This window comes from Zalophus californianus, chromosome 1, assembly GCF_009762305.2.
Source record: "Zalophus californianus isolate mZalCal1 chromosome 1, mZalCal1.pri.v2, whole genome shotgun sequence".
Classification (NCBI taxonomy): Eukaryota; Metazoa; Chordata; class Mammalia; order Carnivora; family Otariidae; genus Zalophus; species Zalophus californianus.
In genome coordinates this window covers 48,448,612-48,461,532 of record NC_045595.1, presented here as the reverse complement: position 1 = coordinate 48,461,532, position 12,921 = coordinate 48,448,612, and the positions used below count along the sequence as shown (strand labels likewise).

Sequence of the window (12,921 nt, the reverse complement as noted above, 5' to 3'; positions counted from 1 at the left end):
CTATTTAAGCTCAAATGAACCAAATCAAATGACCTTCTCTGACACAGTAGCTTCATTATCCTCTAAGTTTCAGTCATGTATTGCATTCCCCTTTCTATCACTGGATTAGCCTCTATCTTGGCACTGGCAAAACTATATATACAATAAATGATTCTGAAATGGTCTTAACGTGAAGAATGAAGGGAAGTGGTAGGCAGATAAGTTAGATGGAAAATAAGACTAATGCCTTGAGAGTGACAACAGAGTAAAATCCATTAGAATCTGCAGAAAGTCCACAGGATGGAAAGAAATCATGAGATAAGTGTGCTGATGGCATCACTAACAACCATGATTTCTAAAATAAAATGTAAGGGGAGAGGAACCTTATAGTTTGATCCTTGTAGTAAACCCCAAGTCAAGGCTGAGAGGAGATGATGCAGAGTAACCTGGAAGAAAGAACCAAATTAGCCTTGGTAAGTGCCAAGCCAATGATAATGCTTAATGCAGTCTTTCTTAGGACAAAGTTCAAAAGAATAACTGTTACCAAAAATTGGATATTTCATTTGTAGGTTGTATAGCAGCTGTCAGTTCCAAAATAGAAAGGTAGAGGACTGGGAGACATGAAAAGCAGCTACTTTGTATTTATGGATGGCTTAGGAGTCTGAACAATTCAGATCTAATTATATTTCCATCGTGAACTCACTTTATTAGAAACTTGTAACCTGAAATATGCCTGCTTAATGGATTTATCATAGTGAACCAGAGAGTCGTTTTCAGCTGGACTAGCAAATCACTGATGTGAGCTTCAGGGGTACAAGTGAATTTTATGTCCTTTATTATCCAAAGAAGAAAATAGATTTATGGCCAAAAATTTAAAGAAGAAATTTGCTAAAGAGAGGAGCTGCAGCTTTTCTCTTTGAACAGTGATGACTAGGTAACTTTGTAACACCTCATAGTCAGAAAAAGAGAAGGAAAACTACTAATTGAAGATCCAGTCAGGAATCAAGATGGTCAAGATGATGTAGTTTGGCTATAGTCAGACAGATGGAGGTCAAGAAGGAAAAGGGGAGAAACTGAAAGGAGAGACCCAGGGAAATATATGATTCATACATTTCTCATAAAAATAAGCATTTTCAGTCCCAAACCCTCTGTGGTCCCTAACAGTCAGGGCACCTACCCTGAAATCATTAACACTAATGGTAGGGACATTCACAATTGTAGAAATATGGATATTTTTTTGCATTTTTTTCTTTAAATTTTTTTTGTTATGTTAATCATCATATATTACATCATTAGTTTTTGAGATAGTGTTCCATGATTCATTGTTTGTGCATAACACCCAGTGCTCCACGCAGAACGTGCCCTCTTTAATACCCATCACCAGGCTAACCCACCGCCCCACCCCCCTCCCCTCTAGAACCCTCAGGTTGTTTTTCAGAGTCCATCCTCTCTCAAGGTTTGTCTCCCCCTCCAATTTCCGCCACTTCATTCTTCCCCTCCTGCTATCTTCTTCTTCTTCTTTTTTTTCCCTTAACATATATTGCATTATTTGTTTCAGAGGAAAAGGTCTGTAATTCAACAGTCTTGTACAATTCACAGCGCTCACCATTGCACATACCCTCCCCAATGTCTATCACCCAGCCACCCCATCCCTCCCACCCCCCACCACTCCAGCAACCCTCAGTTTGTTTCCTGAGATTAAGAATTCCTAATATCAGTGAGGTCATATAATATATGGCTTTCTCTGATTGACTTATTTCACTCAGCATAACACCCTCCAGTTCCATCCAGGTCAATGCAAATGGCAAGATCTCATTCATTTTGATGGCTGCATAATATTCCATTGTATATATACACCACTTCTTCTTTTTCCATTCATCTGTTATGGACATCTTGGCTCTTTCCAAAGTTTGGCTATTGTGGACATTGTTGCTATAAACATCGGGGTGCACGTACCCCTTGGGATCCCTACATTTGTATCTTTGGGGTAAATACCCAGTTAGTGCAATTGCTTGATCATATGGTAGCTCTATTTTCAACTTTTTGAGGAACCTCCATACTGTTTTCCAGAGTGGTTGCACCAGCTTGATTTCTCACCAACAGTGAAGGAGGGGTCCCCTTTCTCCACATCCCTGCCAACATCTGACGTTTCCTGACTTGTTAATTTAGCCATTCTGACGAGTGTGAGGTGGTGTCTCATTGAGGTTTTGATTTGGATTTCCCTGATGCCAAGTGATGTTGAGCACTTTTTCATGTGTCTGTTGGCCATTTGGATGTCTTCTTTGGAAAAATGTCTGTTCATGCCTTGTGACCATTTCTTAATTGGATCATTTGTTCTTTGGGTGCTGAGTTTGATAAGTTCTTTATAGATGTTGGATACTAGCCCTTTATCTGATATGTCATTTGCAAATATCTTCTCCCATTCTGTTAGCTGTCTTTTGGTTTTGTGGACTCTTTCTTTTCCTGTGCAAAAGCTTTTGATCTTGATGAAATCCCAATAATTCATTTTTGCCCTTGCTTCCTTTGCCTTTGGCGATGTTTCTAGGAAGAAGTTGCTGCGGCTGAGGTTGAAGAGGTTGCTACCTGTGTTCTCATTTAGGATTTTGATGGACTCCTGTCTCACATTGAGGTCTTTCAACCATTTTGAGTCTATTTTTGTGTGTGGTGTAAGAAAATGATCCAGTTTCATTCTTCTGCATGTGGTTATCCAATATTTCCAGCACCATTTGTTGAAGAGACTGTCTTTTTTCCACTGGACATTCTTTCCTGCTTTGTCAAAGATGAGTTGACCATAGAGTTGAGGATCCATTTCTGGGCTCTCTATTCTGTTCCATTGATCTATGTGTCTGTTTTTGTGCCAGTACCATACTGTCTTGATGATGACAGCTTTGTCATAGAGCTGGAAGTCCGGAATTGTGATGCCGCCAGCTTTGCTTTTCTTTTTCAACATTCCTCCGGCTATTTGGGGTCTTTTCTGGTTCCATACAAATTTTAGGATTCTTTGTTCCATTTCTCTGAAAAAAGTGGATGGTATTTTGATAGGGATTGCATTAAATATGTAGATTGCTCTAGGTAGCATTGACATCTTCACAATGTTTGTTCTTCCAATCCATGAGCATGGAACATTTTTCCATTTCTTCGCATATTCCTCAATTTCTTTCATGAGTATTTTATAGCTTTCTGAGTACAGATCCTTTGCCTCTTTGGTTAGATTTATTCCTAGGTATCTTACGGTTTTGGGTGCAACTGTAAATGGGATCGACTCCTTAATTTCTTTCTCTTCTGTCTTGTTGTTGCTGTATAGGAATGCTACTGATTTCTGTGCATTGATTTTATATCCTGCCACTTTACTGAATTCCTGTATGAATCTAGCAGTTTTGGGGTGGAGTCTTTTGGGTTTTCCACATAAAGTATCATATCATTGGCAAAGAGTGAGAGTTTGACTTCCTCTTTGCCGATTTGGATGCGTTTGATTTCTCTTTGTTTTCTGATTGCTGTGGCTAGGACTTCTAATATTATGTTGAATAGCAGTGGTGATAGTGGACATCCCTGCCACATTCCTGACCTCAGGGGGAAAGCTCTCAGTTTTTCCCATTGAGAATGATATTCGCTGTAGGTTTTTCATAGATGGCTTTTATGATATTGAGGTATGTACCCTCTATCCCTATACTCTGTGAAGAGTTTTGAACAAGAAAGGATGCTGTACTTTGTCAAATGCTTTTACTGCATCTATTGAGAGGATCATATGATTCTTGTTCTTTCTTTTGTTAATATATTGTATCACGTTGATTGATTTGCAGATTTTGTCCAACCTTGCAGCACAGGGATAAATCCCACTTGGTCGTGGTGAATAATCCTTTTAATGTATTGTTGGATCTTATTGGCTAGTATTTTGGTGAGAATTTTTGCATCCATATTCATCAAGGATATTGGTCTGCAATTCTTCTTTTTGTTGGGGTCTTTGTCTGGTTTGGGGATCAAGGTAATGGTGGCCTCATAAAACCAGTTTGGAAGTTTTCCTTCCATTTCTATTTTTTGGAACAGTTTCAGGAGAATAGGTATTAATTCTTTAAATGTTTGGTAGAATTCCCCTGGGAAGCCATCTGGCCCTGGGCTTTTGTTTGTTGAGAGATTTTTGATGACTGCTTCAATTTCCTTAGTGGTTATACGTCTGTTCAGGTTTTCTATTTCTTCCTGGTTCAGTTTTGGTAGTTGATACAGGTCTAGGGATGCATCCATTTCTTCCAGGTTATCTAATTTGCTGGCATATACTTGCTCATAATATATTTTTATAATTGTTTGTATTTTTTGCTGTTGGTTGTGATCTCTCCTATTTCATTCATGACTTTGTTGATTTGTGTCATTTCTTTTTTCTTTTTGGTAAGTCTGGCCAGGGTTTATCAATGTTCTTAATTCTTTCAAAGAACCAGCTCCTAGGTACATTTATCTGTTCTACTGTTCTTTTGGTTTCTATTTCATTGATTTCTGCTCTGATCTTTATTATTTCTCTTCTCCTGCTGGGTTTAGGCTTTATTTGCTGGTTTTTCTCCAGCTCCTTTAGGTGTAGGGTTCGGTTGTGTATTTGAGACCTTTCTTGTTTCTTGTATTGCTATAGACTTTCCTCTCAGGACTGCCTTTGCTGCATCCCAAAGATTTTGAACAGTTGTGTTTTCATTTTCATTGGCTTCCATGAATTTTTTAAATTCTTCTTCAATTTCCTTGTTGATCCATTCATTCTTTAGTAGGATGCTCTTTAGCTTCCACGTATTTGAATTCTTTCCGCCTTTCCTCTTGTGATTGAGTTCTAGTTTCAAAGCATTGTGGTCTGAAAATATGCAGGGAATCATCCCAATCTTTTGGTACCAGGTGAGACCTGATTTATGACCTAGGATGTGATCAATTCTGGAGAATGTTCCATGGGCACTAGAGAAGAATGTGTATTCCATTGCTTTGGGATGGAATGTTCTGAATATGTCTGTGAAGTCCATTTGGTCCAGTGTGTCATTTAAAGTCTTTATTTTCTTGTTGATCTTTTCCTTAGATGATCTGTCCACTTCAGTCAGGGGGGTGTTAAAGTCTGCCACTATTATTGTATTGTTATCGATGTGTTTCTTTGCTTTTGTTATTAATTGCCTTATATAATTGGCTGCTCCCATGTTAGAGGCACAGATATTTACAATTGTTAGATCTTCTTGTTGGATAGACCTTTTAAGTAGGATATAGTGTCCTTTCTCATCTCTTATTACAGTCTTTGCTTTAAAATCTAATTTGTCAGATATAAGGATTGCCACCCCAGCTTTTTTTTGGTGTCCATTAGCATGGTAAATTGTTTTCCACCCCCTCACTTTCAATCTGGGAGTGTCTTTGGGTCTAAAATGAGTCTCTTGCAGACAGCATATTGATGGGTCTTGTTTTTTAATCCAATCCAATAGCCTCTGTCTTTTGATTAGGGCATTTAGCCCATTTACATTCAGAGTAACTATTGAAAGATATTAATTTAGTGCCATTGTATTGCCTGTGACTGTTACTGTATATTGTCTGTGTTCCTTTCTATGTTACTTTTAGGCTCTCTCTTTGCTTAGAGGACCCCTTTCAATATTTCTTGGAGAGCTGGTTTCGTGTTTGCAAATTCCTTTAGTGTTTGTTTGCCCTGGAAGCTTTTTATCTCTCCTTCTATTTTCAATGACAGCCTAGCTGGATATAGTATTCTTGGCTGCATATTTTTCTCGTTTAGTGCTCCAAAGATATCATGCCAGTCCTTTCTGGCCTGCCAGCTCTCTGTGGATAGGTCTGTTGCTAATCTAATATTCTACCATTATAGGTTACATATCTCTTCTCCAGAGCTGCTTTCAGGATTTTCTCTTTGTCTCTGAGACTCGTAAGTTTTACTATTAGATGTCGGGGTGTTGACCTATTTTTATTGATTTTGAGAGGGGTTCTCTGTGCCTCCTGGATTTTGATCCGTTTTCCTTCCTCACATTAGGGAAGTTCTCTGTTATAATTTGCTCCAATATACCTTCTGCCCCTCTTGCTTTCTTCTCCTTTGGGATCCCAATTATTCTAATGTTGTTTCATCTTATGCTATTGCTTATCTCTCGAATTCTGCCCTTGTGACCCAGTAGTTGTTTATCTCTCTTTTTCTCAGCTTCTTTATTTTCCAAAATTTGGTCTTCTATATCACTGTTTCCCTCTTCTGCCTCATTTATCCTAGCAGTTAGTGCCCCCATTTTTGATTGCACCTCATTAATAGCCTTTTTGATTTCGACTTGTTTAGATTTTAGTTCTTTTATTTCTCCAGAAAGTGTTTCTCTAATACCTTCCATGCTTTTTTCAAGCACAGCTAGTATCTTTAAAATCATGATTCTGAACTCTAGGTCTGACATCTTACTAATGTCTGTAGTGAGTAGGTCCCTGACAGACGGTACTACCTCTTGTTCTTTTTGTTGAGGTGATTTTTTCCATCTTGTCATTTCGTCCAGAGGAGAATAGATGAATGAGAGAACAAAATGCTAACAGGGTAAGAATGTCCCCAGAAAATGTACTCTAAACAAATCAGAGAGCCCTGAATCCAGGGGAAAAGAAAAGGAAAGAAAGAAAAAAGAAAGAGAGAAAAAAAAGAAAAAGATAAAAACAAACAAAAACAGAACAAAAAAAACAGAATATGATCAAATATGATCAGTCTGGTGCATAGTTCACTGCCACACACTAGATTTTGGGTGTGGTCTGTTAGAAGAAAGTCCCTCCCAAAATTTTAAAGAAAAAAAGACTTATATATGTACAAAAGAAGGATTGATACGATGAAGGGATAGAATATCACTGTAAAGATGAAAATTATAAAAATTTTATAAAAGGAATTGATAAGATAAGAAGTTGTTTGAAAAAAGAAAGAAGAGGATTTAAAAAAAGAGAAAGAAATAAAAAAAAAGGGGGGGAGAGAATGTGATCAGGCAGGAGACTAGAACAAAGCCATGACTATAGATTTAGGGTATATTTTGGTCTGTGAGAAGAAACTGTATCTCAAAATTTTAAAGAGAGAACAACTTATATATGTATGCCAAAAATAAGGGTAACTACTATGAAGGGATAGAATATGACTCTAAAAATGAAAAATAGAATTTTTTTTTTAAGATTTATTTATTTGAAAGAGAGAGAGAATGAGAGAGAGAGAGAGAGCACATGAGAGGGGGGAGTGTCAGAGGGAGAAGCTGACTCCCCACTGAGCAGGGAGCCCAATGCGGGACTCGATCCTGGGATTCAAGGATCATGACCTGAGCTGAAGGCAGTCGCTTAACCAACTGAGCGACCCAGGCGCCCTAAAAATGTTTTTTTGAAAAAGGGATTGATAAGATGTTGGTTGAAAAAGGGAAAAAGAAAAATTAAAAAAAAAAGACAGTTAAAAAAATTAACTTTGAAAGACTAAAGAATCATGGTAAATAAACCATGAATTCTATGTGCTGTATTCCCCTAGTGCTGGAGTTCTGCCGTTCCCATTGATCGGTAAACTTGGTCTTGGCTGGCGGTTCTTGTTGTTCTTCTGGGGGTGGGGCCTGTTGCCGTGGTTCCCAAATGTGAATTGCCCCACCCTTGTGGGTCTGGGCTAAGTAATCTGCTCAGGTTTACTCTCAGGAGCTTCCCTTCCTTGCAAGCTTTTGGTACAGCTTTGGAGGACAAGAGTGAAAATGGTGGCCTCCCAATCTCCGCCCCGGCAGAGCCGAGAACTCGGGGCCCCCCACTCCTCAGTGCGCCCCCAGAGAAAAGCAGTCAATCACTCCTGTCTCCCGGTCTCAGGCTGCACTCTGTGCTCACCCGGCTTGTGACCCAGCATTTCTATCTCTGGCACCCGACTTGGTGTGGTCTCCAAACCCAGCAGATCCAGGCAGTGCATTCCCACGCTGCTCCTCCCAGGGGAGGAAGGGGAGTCTCTCTGGATCTGCCGCTTGTTGGGTCCCTGCTGGAGGAGCAGTGGCCAGACTGTGTCACCGATCACAGTTTATGGCAACCCCAAGCTGAGAGCCCGCACCTCAGCTCCATCTCTGCAGCCGGCTTCCCCACTCCAATACCTGGGAGCTCTGCAGCACTCAGGCACCCCCCTTTCTGTGACCCCTAGGGTCCTGAGACCACACTGTCTCGTGAGGGTTCTACCCCCCCGCTTAGCCACTGGAGTGACGTCCCTCAGCGGATCCGACTTCTAAAAGTTCCGATTTTCTGCTCCACGGCTCTATCACTTGCCAGACGTGGCCGACGGAGGCCCCCTCCCCCGCCATCTATACTCCCAAATATCGCCTCGGATTCACTTCACCGCACGTCCTACCTTCCAGAAAGTGGTCGCTTTTCTGTTCAGAGAATTGTTGCTACTCTCCTCTTCGATCTCCTGTTGAGCTCGTAGGTGTTCAGAATGGTTTGATCCCTATCCAGCTGAATTCCTGAGACCAGACAAAATCCAGGTCTCCTACTTTTCTGCCATCTTGCTCCACCCTCCTCCTAGAATTATGGATCTTATTGATGATCCATGTTAGCCACTGAAATATCAATTGTTAAAGGTACAAACATATTTAAATCAAGAATAAGTGATATTCCAAATACAGATGATATCTTGCATAAAAATGTTTAGAGCTTATTTATTTATTTTAAGCACAATTAGAATATGGTACAACCTTAACTTAATAGCTCTTCTCAATCATTCATAGTTTTTATATAAAATTATCATATTCCTTTTTCATTTAATAACCACAAAATATTTAAGAAAGCCTCAAGATCTGAAGAGAAATGAGACTTCCTTCATTGTCTATTCTTACAAACACGTATCTGTAACACTAAGACAGCAGTATACCCCAATCTCTTTCCACTTTATACATATACGAGAATTTCTAGCTCAGGATCTTGTTCTTCTGGAATATTTAATATTGCAGAGAGAATGTTATTAACACAATTACTCAAGCCAAACCCATTCTCAATTCAGTGACAATAAACTAGGACTACTGGGGGAAGAAAAGTTTAAAAACTTGCTTTAAAAAGCAAGTCATGGAAAAATTCCATTAGATTAAAAAAATAATCTTTACATAACTTAAATTTTTTTAGTGTTGCAATCCATGTGTATACATGCTGACTATAATCATTTTCTAGAATCTTAATTTATTTCATCATTTGGTTAAACACTGTTTGATGAGGATAACCTTCAAAAAATGATTTTCTGTTTTTTTATCAAATAATGGGTTGTAGTATGTGATTAAAATATGCATAATCAAAGAAGAGATGATTGGAGAGGAAAAGGTTCTGAACATGCTTTCATTTGAAATATTTATCATCATCATCATCTATAAATTAATATATATCTTTCTTATGCTTTGTTCTTTGTTTGAAATTGACTAATACATCTACTGTGAAGGGAACATCTTGGTTTCTTTGCTGGCTAAATATTGAATTCATGGCTGATAAAAATCCTTTATTTTCAGATCTACTATGCCCAGTTTAAAGTTTTACACACATGACAAAATATGATATATTTTTTTTTAAGATTGTATTTATCTATTTGACAGAGAGTGCACAAGCAGGGGGAGTGGCAGGCAGAGGGAGAGGGAGAAGCAAGATCCCTGCTGAGCAGGAAACCCAATGCTGGGCTCTATCCCAAGACCATGGGATCATGACCTGAGCTGAAGGCAGATGTTTAACCAACGGAGCCACCCAGGCACCCCAAAACTTGATATTCTTAATCTTTATAAATTTATGTTCTTTTGTCAGAATGATGTAAGAGTGTATGTATTTATGATTAAGAACCAAAAGGGAATGCACAGGGACACATGGGTGGCTCAGCTGGTTAAGCAACCAACTCTTGATTTTGGCTCAGGTCATGATCTCAGGGTCATGAGACCAAGCCCCGTGTTGGGTTCTGCACTGAACATGGAGTCTGCTTAAGATTCTCTCCTCCCTCGGTCTCTTTATCCCCCACCCCTACTTTCCTTCCCCGCCCCCATTGTGTGCCCGGCACATTCTCTCTCAAAAAAAAAAGATAAATAAATAAATAGAAATTACAAAATTAGAAATAATACATGTGTCTGAATGGTGAAATTAGTGAGAGGACTTCCCTCTCTTTTGTCAAATCATTTTAAAAGTTGTTGAAATACTGATTTTATATGAAAAATAAACTTTATTTGTAATGTTACTAAAAAATCTAAAAATGTTCACTCCTGAACATTTATGTGTATGTAATGTTATGTAAATGTATAATACAGTTGCCTTAAAACTATAAGTAATTATTGTATATTAAAGGAAAATGATGAGCTGTTTTATATTACTAAAATAAAATGTGTAGGCTGTGTGTATGAGAAAGCATGTAGAATTAAGTCGTATATGTATAATTTAACTATATTTAACAACATATCAGATTTCTAGCAACTTCTATATAACAGATCCCCAAACCCTGAAATAAAAATTGACTTGGCGCCAAATCTTGCTCCAAACTCCTCTGCTAGCCAAAGGTTTAACTCTATTACTTCACAGTCTATTAACTCTTTGGTAGCTTATTATACTCTATGAACTTTCTTATCTAATTTTCCAGTCCATGGCAGATTAAAAGTAGAAGATAGAAGGATTTGGGGAAGGAATATGAGGTGCGGGTGGGGGGAATGGTGAAAATACAAGAAAAGCCATAGCTGACAGTTTGACAGACAGGTAAAAATAGAAATGGGCTGTGTATTAAATCATCACCATAAAAAATAGCAAACAACAATATCTAATATTTACTACACATTTCTTTTATACTGCATACTTTTATACTATATACAAGTGAGTAAGGATTTGATGGATTATTTTATTCTGGTTCTCAAAACTTTAAGATATTATTATCCTTTTTTTATATGAGGCTTGGAGAAGGTAAACAACGTACCAAAAGTCACAGAGTTAAGCAAGTTACAGAACTAGAATTCAAACCCAGACATCCAGACAGTCGGCATTCAACATATTTATGGTATAATTGTGATTAATACCTTTTGTGTAAGAAAGTGGGCAGATGTCCTTACAAAATTATTTGTGTTAAAAAGAAGTACTGCATAAGGACATAAAGTTCAGTTAGCCAGAAAACCTACATATGTGGATATACATTTTCTAATCAATGAAACGTTGTTGTTTCTCTCCACTCGCTAATTTTTACTTCTAAATTAAAGCACAATTCATGTTGAATAAAATTAAATGAGATTTTCAACAAAATGTACTTACACAACCCAGTATTTTTCTTTCCAAACACTTTAAATTCCTTTAAAAATTTCCAGAAACAGGATTATAGTTCTCTCAAGGGTTTTTAATAAAGTCTAAGTAGATGTTCTGGTATTAGCTTGTAAAATGCTGAGTCAAACACTAAAGGTAATTTAGTCTTGAGAACTTTTAAAAGAGTTATACAGTTAAGTCACCTCAGGGCCACATCTTATCTGCTAGTTCTATCTTATTACAGGCTTTTAAAAGAAAATAACAGTGGCATTTTCTTTTTGCAGCCATATTCTGAAACTGGTAATAATAAAAGCATACCTGTGTTTGTGCAGTTGAGTTCTTCAAGCTTTTCGAAGTATACCCGCCAGACAAGCCAAAGCTCTCTGTGCAATGGTATGTTTGTTCCACGTTAAGACAAGGTGACACTTAAGTGTAAGCAGTTGAATCATCTTGTTGGAGTTGATTAGCTTCAAACTTTATTGTGCTGAATAGGTAAATATTCCTAGGATGCCATTTGCCCAGAGTTTCCTGCAATATATTCTGACAATTTTGCAGCCCATTGGCTGAGGTCTAGTCTAAATGTCTTAAGAGTGGTGCTGAAAAGAATTTTCCTTACAGAGAACATAACCTGAGCTCAGCACTTGCTACCAATTCCCAGGCACTGCTAGGAAGACGTTAAGCCATGTTTTACTGGGGGAATCAGCAAAGTCAGATACGCAAGAGTCACACATAAAGGTGTGTCTTACTTCAACTGGGTTCAAGATCCAACTGAAACAAGTATCTACAGCCAAAGAAATATAATGGAACCTGCCCTTTAAAACAAAGGACAACAGACATCATCTCATACCTGACACGGAAGGGAGATGGTCATAAATAACATAATTTATTATTAGTGCTCGAACATTTTTGAGCTCATGAACTGAAGCTCACCTGGTTATCAGAAGGACCTTACAAAGTTTGGATTTGCTGTCATCACTGTCACTTATGTTGAGATCAAGGTAAGACATCGTTATATACATATTGTAGATGTAACTGGGTATCAGAACCGTGGATCCTTGACACTTTTGGGGTTTAGATAACTTACCTGCAAATACCTGGACTAGTTTGGTGGATTAATTTTTTTTCTTAGCATCAGAAGTCTTTTTAAAAATGGAATACTAGGGGCACCTGGGTGGCTCAGATGGTTAAGTGTCTGCCTTCAGCTCAGGTCATGATCCCAGGGTCCTGGTATCAAGCCCCACATCGGGCTCCCTGCTCAGCTTCTCCCTCTCCCTCTGTGTGCTGCTTCCCCTGCTTGTACATACTCTCTCTCTGTCAAAAATAAATAAAATCTTTAAAAAAATAAAATAAAAAATAAAAATGGAATACTATGTGGAAACACCAGAAAAAATAAAATTGGTTACATCAGAGCTGGTCCGATTGAGACAGAGTAGAGGTTGGAACTCATCCTACCTAAACATCATGGAAGCCTCCCAAGAAATACGTGGCAGAGAGGAAAACCACTAGACTAGATAATCTCAAAGGTTTATGATCCTGTCGCTTTAACTGATGTTTATTATACTGATCTGCTGTGATTTCAGAACCAAACTTGTGCACAGGAAAAAAAAAACAAGTTTGCCACATCTAACTCATATACTAAAACAAGCAGTCATTTCAGTTGCCACTTTGGAGGCACCATAATTCTGGGACTGAGTCAACCTTGTGGATCATGACCTTGGTTAATAAACTTTAAGTCTTTTTTTT

The 12,921-nt window shown here is 38.2% G+C and overlaps 1 pseudogene; it reads right to left on the bottom strand.

Moving 5' to 3' along the window:
* LOC113918271 overlaps nucleotides 1-12,185 on the bottom strand; it is a 48,692-nt pseudogene extending 36,507 nt beyond the window's left edge.
* Nucleotides 12,186-12,921: the final 736 nt, after the last annotated feature.